Source organism: Lissotriton vulgaris, unplaced genomic scaffold (genome assembly GCF_964263255.1).
Source record: "Lissotriton vulgaris unplaced genomic scaffold, aLisVul1.2 SCAFFOLD_2834, whole genome shotgun sequence".
Classification (NCBI taxonomy): domain Eukaryota; kingdom Metazoa; phylum Chordata; class Amphibia; order Caudata; family Salamandridae; genus Lissotriton; species Lissotriton vulgaris.
Window position 1 is genome coordinate 165,700 of NW_028247430.1, and position 11,131 is coordinate 176,830.

Sequence of the window (11,131 nt, forward strand, 5' to 3'; positions counted from 1 at the left end):
AGAAATGAGCTGGTTTCTGGGAGAATGATTTGGTCTATTTTTGTAAATTGTGTTATTGCTGCTTATGCTGTGGTTGCCTCACATTACCTTAGGTGCTTAATTGAAACTAAGTATCTTTGCTTTCTTGTCTGAGACTTCCTTCATTGTTTTTAACATACATTTTAAATCACTAAGTTGGGTATGTGAACATTTATGTACTGAGCCATCACCAGATATTTCATTTTTTGCATATATAAAAAAGTTAAAAAACCATTAAATAGGTTGGAAGAGCAGCAATATAATGATATGTTATAAACAACAGGAATAACTACAAACAGATAAAAAAAATCTTCACTAGAATTCATACCATTGGGGATCTTGCAATCGAACAGTATTATGTGTCTTGTCTCCAGAGTTTTCGTAGGAGTGCCTCGCGGTCACCCTCTCTCCTAAGGGGAGGAACTGTATCAATCACAAAATACCTCAGGCCCTCGGGATTCTGATTGTGGACTTCCTCGAAGTGCCTTGCCACTGGGTACGCGGTGTCGCCATTGGTAATGGCCCGTAAGTGCTGGAGTATCCTTTTGTGTACTGGTAATTTGTATATATGTATTTATTTATACATACATACATACATACATACATATATATATGAACTTTGATATTGTGCATGAAGACGCCAGCAACCCACATGGGTATTAATTTGTGACTACCAGTCCGAGGATGCAACTGTACTCACCTGAGCTGTATTAAAGGAATAATCTGGAAAGTCAGTTTGCTGGTCTCTTTCTGCAAGCAGCGTACCTATGAGGAAGGGCGGAGGCCCGAAACGCGTCAGGTGCTGCAGACGCTGGGCGTGCCTGCTCCCCGTCCCTGACCCGATGTAATGCCGATTGTGAGTGCGCCTTGCTTTGGGCAAATGTGAACCTCAACATAAATATATATATATATATATATATATATATATATATATATATATATATATATATATATATATATATATATATTCACTGAAAAAACCATAGGTTTCAGACCAGTTATAGTTAGGAATTAGCATTTAAAAAAACCTATGAAATTCACTGAAAAAAACATAGGTTTCACACCAGTTATAGTTAGGAATTAGCATTTAAAAAACCTATTAAATTCACTAAAAAAAACATAGGTTTCACATCAGTTATAGTTAGCAGGAAATTTTACTGACATAAAACCATTGAAATTCCACGTTATAGTTAGTTGGACTCACTATAACTTGCACGTGTAATGCACTGCTGATGACGTCACATATTACATCACTCATGACATGGTCAGTGACATCACTCATGACATCACTCATGGCATCATCCTTGTGACAGAGTGACAGACCTCCTTTCACTGTAATGTAACCCATGAAACACATATTGAAAAATATAAATTACAATTTTTTTTAAAATGGAGATACCCATACCAGTTACAACAACCAATTCAATAATTCCACCATCTATATACACATTCACTCATTCACCAACAGTTCTATATAGTCACTCATACATATATACACTCATCATATGTAGTGATACACCTATACATCCTGTTACACACCGACAGTCATCCAAAAGTTACTCACACACATGCAAATAAACTAATCCTAACTATAACTACCTACTGGCGACCGCCAGTAGGTAATATATATATATATTACCCTCAAACATTCCCAGAGCAGTCCACAGCATTCTGGGACTTGGAGTACAGATGCACTGGGCGTCCTCCTTGTCAATCAAGCAAGAACATGAACTATTGCTGTTTGAGGGGGCGGAGGATACTGACATCAGGCAGGAGGGGCCAGCGGCATTAAAACCTTGACTAACGCCCAGCTCCTGCTCAAACCATTTTGGCGCTGAAGAAGGCGACAGAGATCGCCGAAATGCATTCGCCTCGGAGATGTAATTGGTTTTACCTGCAATAAAGGACGCCTCCACTGCCTCCCCTGCTGTGGTCTCTTCTTCTTGCCTGTGGAGAAGGTTCTGTTCATATATATATATATATATATATTTATATTTATATTTATATAGTATTGTAATTGCATTTATATAGCGCTTACTACCCCTTACATCTCATTTGACATTACTGATCACATCACTGATGATATCATTCATGTGATAATACGATGAACCTCTTCAGACTCTAATATAACCTTAGATACAATCAGTGTAAACAGACACTCACAGACTGTCACTCATCCATGGAGTTACTCACACACCTAGTCAGTCATGCAAAGAATCAATCACACCTCCATTTCCTCAACTATACAGTTATACAAACTTTACTTATTCAAACATATACTAACACATATTTACTCTCTTATACAATCCCTGATACAAGTTCACAATGATCCATACAGCCACTCACACATTCACTGGCTCTTATGCAGTTATTAATATATGTCAACTCTCACATGTACTGTGTTTTACATATGTACTTACTTTGACATATAGCACTGAGATATCCATTCACTCACCAATACACTCATGCACACAGTCAACCGCCCATACAGCTGTTTCCACATGCACTTTTGAAACCATACATCTAGTGAATCAACTGCTCACACATCTATGCACAGAGTCATACACCTCCCAGCCACCCACACACACACTAAGTCTCCCATACAAATACTTGGGCAACCAATCAATAACCCATATAGTTACTCATATAGCTACTTATCAACACATGCAACAGTTTACAGAACAACAGACATAATGATGCACAAATTAAGACAGTTTAGTCACTAACCCATGCACTCAGTGAGACACATTTAATCACTCACTCATACAGTCAGTCATGCACCTACTAAATCCTTCATCCAGACACTTATACATCCACTCATTCTTCAATATGTAAGACATATTTTAACTTTACAGAAACATACAGTCACTGGATGTTGTCTTCAGTGATGTCATCAGTGATGTCATTTGAGATGTCATCAGTGATGTCATCAGTGATGTCACTGACCATGTCATGAATGATGTAATATGTGACATCATCAGCAGTGGATTGCGGGTGCGCGATATATAGTTAGTGCAACTAACTATATATGGAATTTCAATGGTTTTGTGTGAGTAAAATAAGGTTTTGTAAATGCGAATTCCTAACTATATATGGTCTATAACCTATGGTTCTTTCAGTGAATTTTCAAGGTTTTGTAAATGCTAATTCCTAACTATATATGGTCTATAACCTATGGTTTTTTCAGTGAATTTTCAAGGTTTTGTAAATGCTAACTCCTAACTATATATGGTCTATAGCCTATGTTTTTTCAGTGAATATATATATATACATACATATATAAACATATATCATCTGTATATCTATATAAATACAAACATAAATGCATGCATACATATACTTATATGCATACAGATGCATGTTATTTACATGAAAGTTGAAAAAACACTAATAAAAGCAAAGCTAAAAAGCCACCCCATTACAAACAGAATGGCTTTAACTTAAACGAGGGTGAGATCTATTGCATTTTCAATGCTTGTTTACTTTGGTTCCATCAAGAAGGCATTCAGATGTGTCACACATTTGCCATAAATTCTGAATGTTAGCACTCTAGTTGCACATTAGATCACTGTAGTAAAGCTACTGCTCACCAGGGACGTCTGCTGCTGGTATTCAAAGTGCATGTTTCAGTCTGCATGTCAGAATTTTTTTAATGAAATAGAAGAGGATTTGAGAAGTCACTCAAAATGATCCCTAATTTTTCTTTCTGAAGCACTAATCATACTTTCTATGGCAAAATTAACCCCCTCATGTTGTTCCTTTTTAAATTGAGTGTTTTCAGACTTACCACTTCATTCCAATCAAGATGGCTTCTGGTGTGCCATACTTTTGTCATAAGTAAGACTGTTAGCGCTCTAGTTGTTCTTTAGAACACTCTGGGACATTCTGTCATTGGGCTATACTTGGGGTACATCTGGGTGATATTTGGGCTACATTTAGGCTCTTTTGTCTCTGGTGGCCATCTTGGGAGACTGTATGTCAGAATGTGTTAATGAAATTGAAGAGGGTTTGAGAAGTCACTCAAAATGTGCCCTAATTTTTCTTTCTGCAGCACTAATCATAATTCCTATGGCAAAATATACCCCCTCATTTTGTTCCTTTTTAAATTAAATGTTTAAAGAGTTACCACTTTATTCCAATCAAGATGGCTTCAGGTGTGCCATACCTTTGTAATAAGTAGGACTGTTAGCGCTCTAGTTGTTCTTTAGAACACTCTGGGACATTCTGTCATTGGGCTATACTTGGGCTACATCTGGGTGATATTTGGGCTACATTTGGGCTCTTTTGTCTCTGGTGGCCATTTTGGGAGACTGCATGTCGGAATTTTTTAATGAAATAGAAGAGGATTTGAAAAGTCACTCAAAATGTGCCCTAATTTTTCTTTCTGCAGCACTAATAATACCTTCTATTGCATAATATACCCCCTCATTTTGTTCCTTTTTAAATTAAATGTTTTAAGAGTTACCACTTTATTCCCATCACGATGGCTCCAGGTGTGCTATACCTTTGTAATAAGTAGGACTGTTAGCGCTCTAGTTGTTCTTTAGAACACTCTGGGACATTCTGTCATTGGGCTATACTTGGGCTACATCTGGGTGATATTTGGGCTACATTTGGGCTCTTTTGTCACTGGTGGCCATTTTGGGAGACTGCATGTCAGAATGTTTTAATGAAATAGAAAAGGATTTGAGAAGTCACTCAAAATGTGCCCTAATTTTTCATTCTGCAGCACTAATCATACTTTCTATGGCAAAATATACCCCCTCATGTTGTTTCTATTTAAATTAAATGTTTTAAGAGTTACCACTTTATTCCAATCAAGATGGCTTCAGGTGTGCCATACCTTTGTAATAAGTAGGACTGTTAGCGCTCTAGTTGTTCTTTAGAACACTCTAGGAGGCTGCAGTAGAACACAAAGGAATCAACTGACAGTCTCTGTCCTTGTTGGATGTACATGTTTTACTGAGAATGTCAGACTTCATTTTCACATGACTGAGAAAGATAATGTGAATTTACAGAAAATATGCTTTCAGTTTAGCTTATAGATCCCCTTCCAAACCACTGTGGGAAAATCATGAGATATTAGTTTTCTTTCAAACAATATTCATGATATCACAGCAGAAGGTTTTTTCACATGGTAAAATCACCTTAGAACCCACCACAATTCCTAAAACTAGTATGGTACCATCAACAAATGATTTATAATGTAACTAAAGTCCTAAAACCCTCTATTAACTACAATGCTTTTTAATGAGGTGCTATCAAGTATATTGGTCCCAAGATGGCTGCCAACACTTCTTGGATGAAGTGCTGACAGCCAATCAGATCAGATGTGTGGTTAGGCTCCGCCCAGATATATATCTTTTTTTGAACCTAAATTACTCAAAATCCACTGGAGCACATATATTGAGACCTAGCAAAGGCACATCGGGCTAACAGTCCCTACAAGGTGATCTGTTAGGTGTAATTACAGCAGGGAGAATGTGTCTGAATGGGATGTAGTTAGTGGCGTTGTGTTAGTGATGAGTGTACTGGTTAGTGGTATAGGATAGAGTTGTGTACTGTTTGTAGGTGATGGTGGATATGTGCGGTAGTTGGGATAGTAGGGTGTGTAGATGTGGTTTGGTTTGTAGTGCATGCTGATTACTCTGTGCATAGTGTTGTGTGTGGTGTACATTTGGTGTGAGTGTGTTGCTCTGTTTGTGGATGTGGATGGTGTGGGCTGGGTATTGCTATATGAGAAAAAGGGCAGCATTTCTGGTCCTAGTCCCGACCAGTCTCGAACAGGCTCTAACAGGCAACTGCCCATGTCCTCTCTGCCCTTAACAGGCTCTAACAGGCAACTGCCCTTGTCCTCTCTGCCCTTAACAGTCTCTAACAGGCAACTGCCCTTGTTCTCTCTGCCCTTAGCCTCGACGCCCGGGCTGAGAACCCCTAACCCTGGCCTTTTTTATTACCCTAGTAATCAGGTGACCCCTTCAGTCAATGGGAACCCTAACACTATCCAATCACAACACTAGCCCTAAAATCTAGAACCAATAGGAGACCAGGACCTTACTGCCAATCTTAGCCCTAGTCCAAGCACCCAATCAGTTCAAAAACCCTGATCTCTACATCCAATAAAGTCCCTAGCCCTACCAGTAGTCCCAAAACAAGTCTGTGCAACCAATGGCACAGGTAGCCCTAGTCCCTACTTCCAATAGAAAGCCTAAACCTAGCCCCAACCCTACAATGATTGAATCACAGACCCAGAAATCAATCAGAACCCTCAAACACCCAACCAATCAGGAAATTAACCCTAATCCAATAGAAACACCAGATACAACCACCAATCAGTGTAGACATGTACCAACCAAATCAGACCATATAAGGTCCCAGCGCCCTTAGACAAGGTTTGCTGGCCAGGGAGTTGGAAGCTGCTTCTGTTCAGAATCTCCTAGGAGACAGACAGGCTCAATCCACACTTTGGACTTCAGCAGGTAAGGGCCTCACTAACTTGAAATCTAACAATATTGTTTGAATAAACCTTTACTTCCTCTGCTGGCCAAAAAACAAAGTACACAGGCCCTAGTAAATACAGTTTAAACAGCTCACAGAAGCACCCTCCGATGTAGAAAATCCCTATTGCTGGGGGGAGACAGGGGGGCTGGTCTCACTGGCTTGTGAACACAAAATGGTGGCTGGGAGTGCACTGTTTTAACATACAGGTCTTAGCACAGAGCAAAGGAGAAATTTGGAGGGAAAACAGAATTGTCACCAAGGAATGAGAGGGAAAAACTACAAAGGTTGGACTGCAAATCCCACAATTCAACACGCTAAATGGAGGCAATCATGAGCAGGGAAAGCCACAAGTTTAAAGCACAACACAGGTGATCAAGTATGCAATTACAGGCAGGTTAAGACTGCAATTTTTAACTGTAACAACCACAGGCAAAGACAGTAAAAACTGAAAGTGAAAATCGTTCTTTAAACAACTTTTTGTCTTGGGAAGAGACAGCACTAGTCTGTCTCCTTACTACTTCCTGGACTCTGCTCACTGCAATCTGGGGCACAGGTAGGCTGCAACTCTCAAGATTGAGGAGAATGATTTGGGGTAGTCTGTCTTGTTTTCGTCTTTCAGATTCCTTCTGACAGTGGTGAGTTTTTGGATACCGTGGCGGTAGCCTCATTACTCCACATTCATTTTGAGTTTTTTAGTCGCTGTTTAGGTTGTCTTATTGATGCGTGACGCTTTGTCACAGTTGAGGTTGTATCACAAGATCAGCGCTGTGATAGGCCGTGGGTTGCAGGCAATTTGGTTTGCAGAAATTTCAGCAGGTTTTATCGCAGAGTCTTGTTTTCGTCTGTCAAAATGTCTTCTGGCGGCAGTGAGTTTTTGATTGCTGCCGCGGCGGTTGCCTTCGGACAGTGATGAGTTTTGGGTGCCTGCCGGGGCGGTTATTCGTCTGGCAGTGATGAGTTTTGCATACCTGCCGGGCGTTTGCCTTCGGGCAGTGATGAGTTTTTGGATGCTGTGTTGCTGTTTCAGTTTCATAGGGTTAGCGCTTCGATGGGCCGCGGGTAGCGGTCAAATGGATTTGTAGAAATGTCTGCAAGTTTCCTGATCAGTGGGTTTTCTTTTTGATCCAATCCTTTGTAGAATGTCCTGTTGAATTTTAGGAGATGGTCGTCCAACATCTCAACGCCTAGGTCTCTGTGGAGGTCTGCTGTCCGTGTGAACATAGGAGCACCAACTGCAATCCGTAAGGCCTTGCTCTGTAGTTTCTGTAGGTCTTTCCGAAGCTGCGGGCGGCAGCCACTCCAAACTGGTGAAACATGTGTCATAGTTGATCAAATTATTGCGGTGATTGCTCGCACCTTGCTCCGCATGGGCATCGATTTGGTCTTCAGGAGTGGGTATAATGCAGCCAGTTTGGTTGTTGCTTTCTGGCGGGTCTTCTCAATAAATGATTTGGGGTGCACCCAGCCAGGCCTTAAGGGGCCTGGGCAGGTGTGGGAGGAGGGCTCAGACTTGCCTGGTAGCTGAATAGTCAATGGTCTGCTGGCCTGGGGGTGGGGGCTGGGCAGCTGCTTCTCCTGTTCAGAATCTCCTAGGAGACAGACAGGCCCAATCCACAAGTTGGACTTCAGCAGGTAAGGGCCTCACTAACTTGAAATCTAACAATACTGTTTGAATAAACCTTTACTCCCTCTGCTGGCCAAAAAGTGCACAGGCCCTAGTAGATACAGTTTAAATAGCTCACACAAGCACCCTCTGATGTAGAAAATCCCTGTTGCGGGGAGGGGCAGGGGGGCTGGTCTCACTGGCTTGTGAACACAAAATGGTGGCTGGGAGTGCACTGTTTTACATACAGGTCTTAGCACAGAGCAAAGGAGAAATTTGGAGGGAAAACAGAATTGTCACCAAGGAATGAGAGGGACTTAAGAACCGGAATAACCCTCTTACTGGGTCTCGGCTGCGGGGGAATCGCCCAAGTCTTCCATACCCTTCATACATAGTAAAAGGAGACACAGGAGCCTTCCTCTGCAGGAGGAACCCAGATTTATTCAAATAGCCCGGGCTATGGAACAGAGTCCCAAGCTCGTCAGAAACAAGACAGAGGAGGCTGCTGCTTTACTCCGCAGCTTACAAGCCTTTTATACTTTTTCATTCTGGTCTTTTGGCTGTTAGTTCATTGCTCAATCAGGGCAGTGTGTGCAGTTGATAACCACATCCAGACGACGTTTGTAGATGGTGACCTGGTCAAGGTTTGGTACACAAATCATTGTTAACTCCGCTTGATCAAGGCTCAGTCTTTCAGGTCATTGTTCACTCAGCTTGATCAAAGCCTGGCCTTTCAGGTCATTGTTTAATCACCCTGATCAAGGCCCAGCAGTCAGACCATTGTCCAGATAACTTGATCACGGTCTCAAGGATGTTTACCAGGCTGGGAGCAGGAGATGGAAAACAAATAATTTACACAGGGTGTGAGTGTCTCATGGCTTTCTGTTGAACTGCAAGAACAGGGGGGGTTGGGTGTGCGACAATTCCTGGGCAGAAATGCAGGCTGCAAGATGGCTGTTGTCGTGTTAGTTAGATTTTCCTCAGGCATCAGCAGAAACGACCAGGTGGGTCGTGTGGAAGTGTTTGACACGAGATGGCAATGACAAAACAATGGAGTCCCGGTACAAATGATCAGAAGAACACTTTTCCTCAGACCCTCCTTTTGCCATTGAGTGGCAAATACTTTAAGAAATGTCAATGTTCATAAGGCCATCGGTTTCTTGTTGGAGCATCATCATCATATTGGTGTTGTGAATGTTAGAGGGTGGAGGCTTGATGGTCTGGACACACATTGTACAGAGCACTGGCAGGCACTGAAAGCACAAACAGCAGGAGACCAGGACAGTTACTCCCAAGGCAAGGAAGATGAGGATCCTCCACCCCCACTGGGAAAGGAGGCCCCAGATCCAGTCTGTGAGGGACCAGTTGCCTTCATCTGGATGAATTTCGGAAGAAAGGCGATGCAGACGTTGGATGGCATCGTACATTGCAGGTGTGTTGTCTGGGATGTACACACAACAGCTGGAGCCGATCAATTTATACACACCACCACGATCAGCAAGGATGACATCTAGGACCATTCTGTTCTGGAGCGTTATGAGGCGGTCCGCCTGCAGCTCTGCAGTGATGTTGGAGAGGGCACCAGCTGTTACTGTGATGGTAGCTTCAAGGACCCTGGTCAGTCCTCGTACAGCCCGACTGTTGGCCATGGGGCCCCAGAAGGGAAGGAAACCTTTAAAGAAGTCCCCGGTTTCCTGGCTTGCTGTATCCTCGGCTGATATGACACCCCTACGTGAGCGGTGCAGAGCGCCCTTCATTGAGCGGTGATAACCTCCATGGGTAGAATACGTTGGTGGAAGGAGGAAAGCCAGATAGCAGGTACTAGACCAGTTACGGGGGAGCCAAGTGTAAGCGGCAGTGCCTCAGATGAAATAGGTGTTAGGGGATGCCACCAGCTTCGGAGGAGGTGTGGAGTTTAAAGCGTTTGTGATATCACACATACTGGTACCAACTTTCTTAGTCCCTAGGCCATGAATGCAGACACGGCCTTTCACATTTATGACATTCACAGTTTCTCGTTCATCAGGCAGTATCCTTCTTGTGCTTAATCTGGAAAATGTTTGTTGATTAGTTGAGTTGAATACTACCATCTCACCGAGTTCATCTGGGGATAGTAGCATTGTGGATGAGCTGGTCGGGCAAAAAGGAGCATTGACATGGCCAGATCTGTTCCGCCAGAAGTCCTCCCGAAATGTTCCAAGGGCAGAATTGGCAGTACCATTGACAGTGTAGGCCTCCTGTCTCAACATCCACCATGCAAGACAAGACCCAGAGATGGAAAAGGGGTAGGGAAAGAATGGGACAGGGTGTATCATGGAATGCGGCATCAGTCCACAAACCCAGCAGTTGGAAGTGTTCATGATCAGTTGGTGATGATGCAACATTTCGATGAAGCTGTTATTGAAGAATTATGCACGGCGGGGTAATTTGTGGGCTGGTAGCGTAAAATACTGGTGTTCTACAGGAGTCGGGGTAGGAGTTGGTGAGGTAACAGGGTGGTAGATCAGTAACAGCCAACCAAGGATAGACAGAATGAGGGAGTCAAACAGTGTTACCACGGTGGCCATGAAGCATTTACTATGTCAGAGACTAACATATTGTTACTGGATTCTGGTGTTTTGGACGGCAGCCATTGTGCTAAGCCAATGACCTCTAGTTGCTGTCTGTAATTGGTGGTTGCTTCACTTGGCGCAGGTGCCAAGGGCTATATGGTGTACCTTAGTCTGAAACACCAGCACTACTCTCAGACGGGAAAGATCACAGCCGTACAGCCTATAGGCACTTGGCGAAGTCAAGGGCAAGCCTTCCCTCGGGGGCGCAAGTTATATCGGTCGGAGATAGGGACAGTATGGTCAGGAAACAATTGTTCTTGGTGTTGAGCAGAGTTAAGGGAGGGTTCCACCCTTCTTTTCAGTATGCTGCCACTCTCTGCTCCCGTAGATGTAGAATGCAGTCTGGCATTGCTGAATGGGACAAACGTCGGGACTGTTTCTGTTTCTGAGTCTCCTT

The 11,131-nt window shown here is 42.8% G+C and overlaps 1 pseudogene; it reads right to left on the bottom strand.

Annotated features, from left to right (window-relative positions):
• Positions 1–8,927: 8,927 nt before the first annotated feature.
• LOC147665177 (uncharacterized) lies at positions 8,928–10,755 on the bottom strand (annotated as a pseudogene).
• Positions 10,756–11,131: the final 376 nt, after the last annotated feature.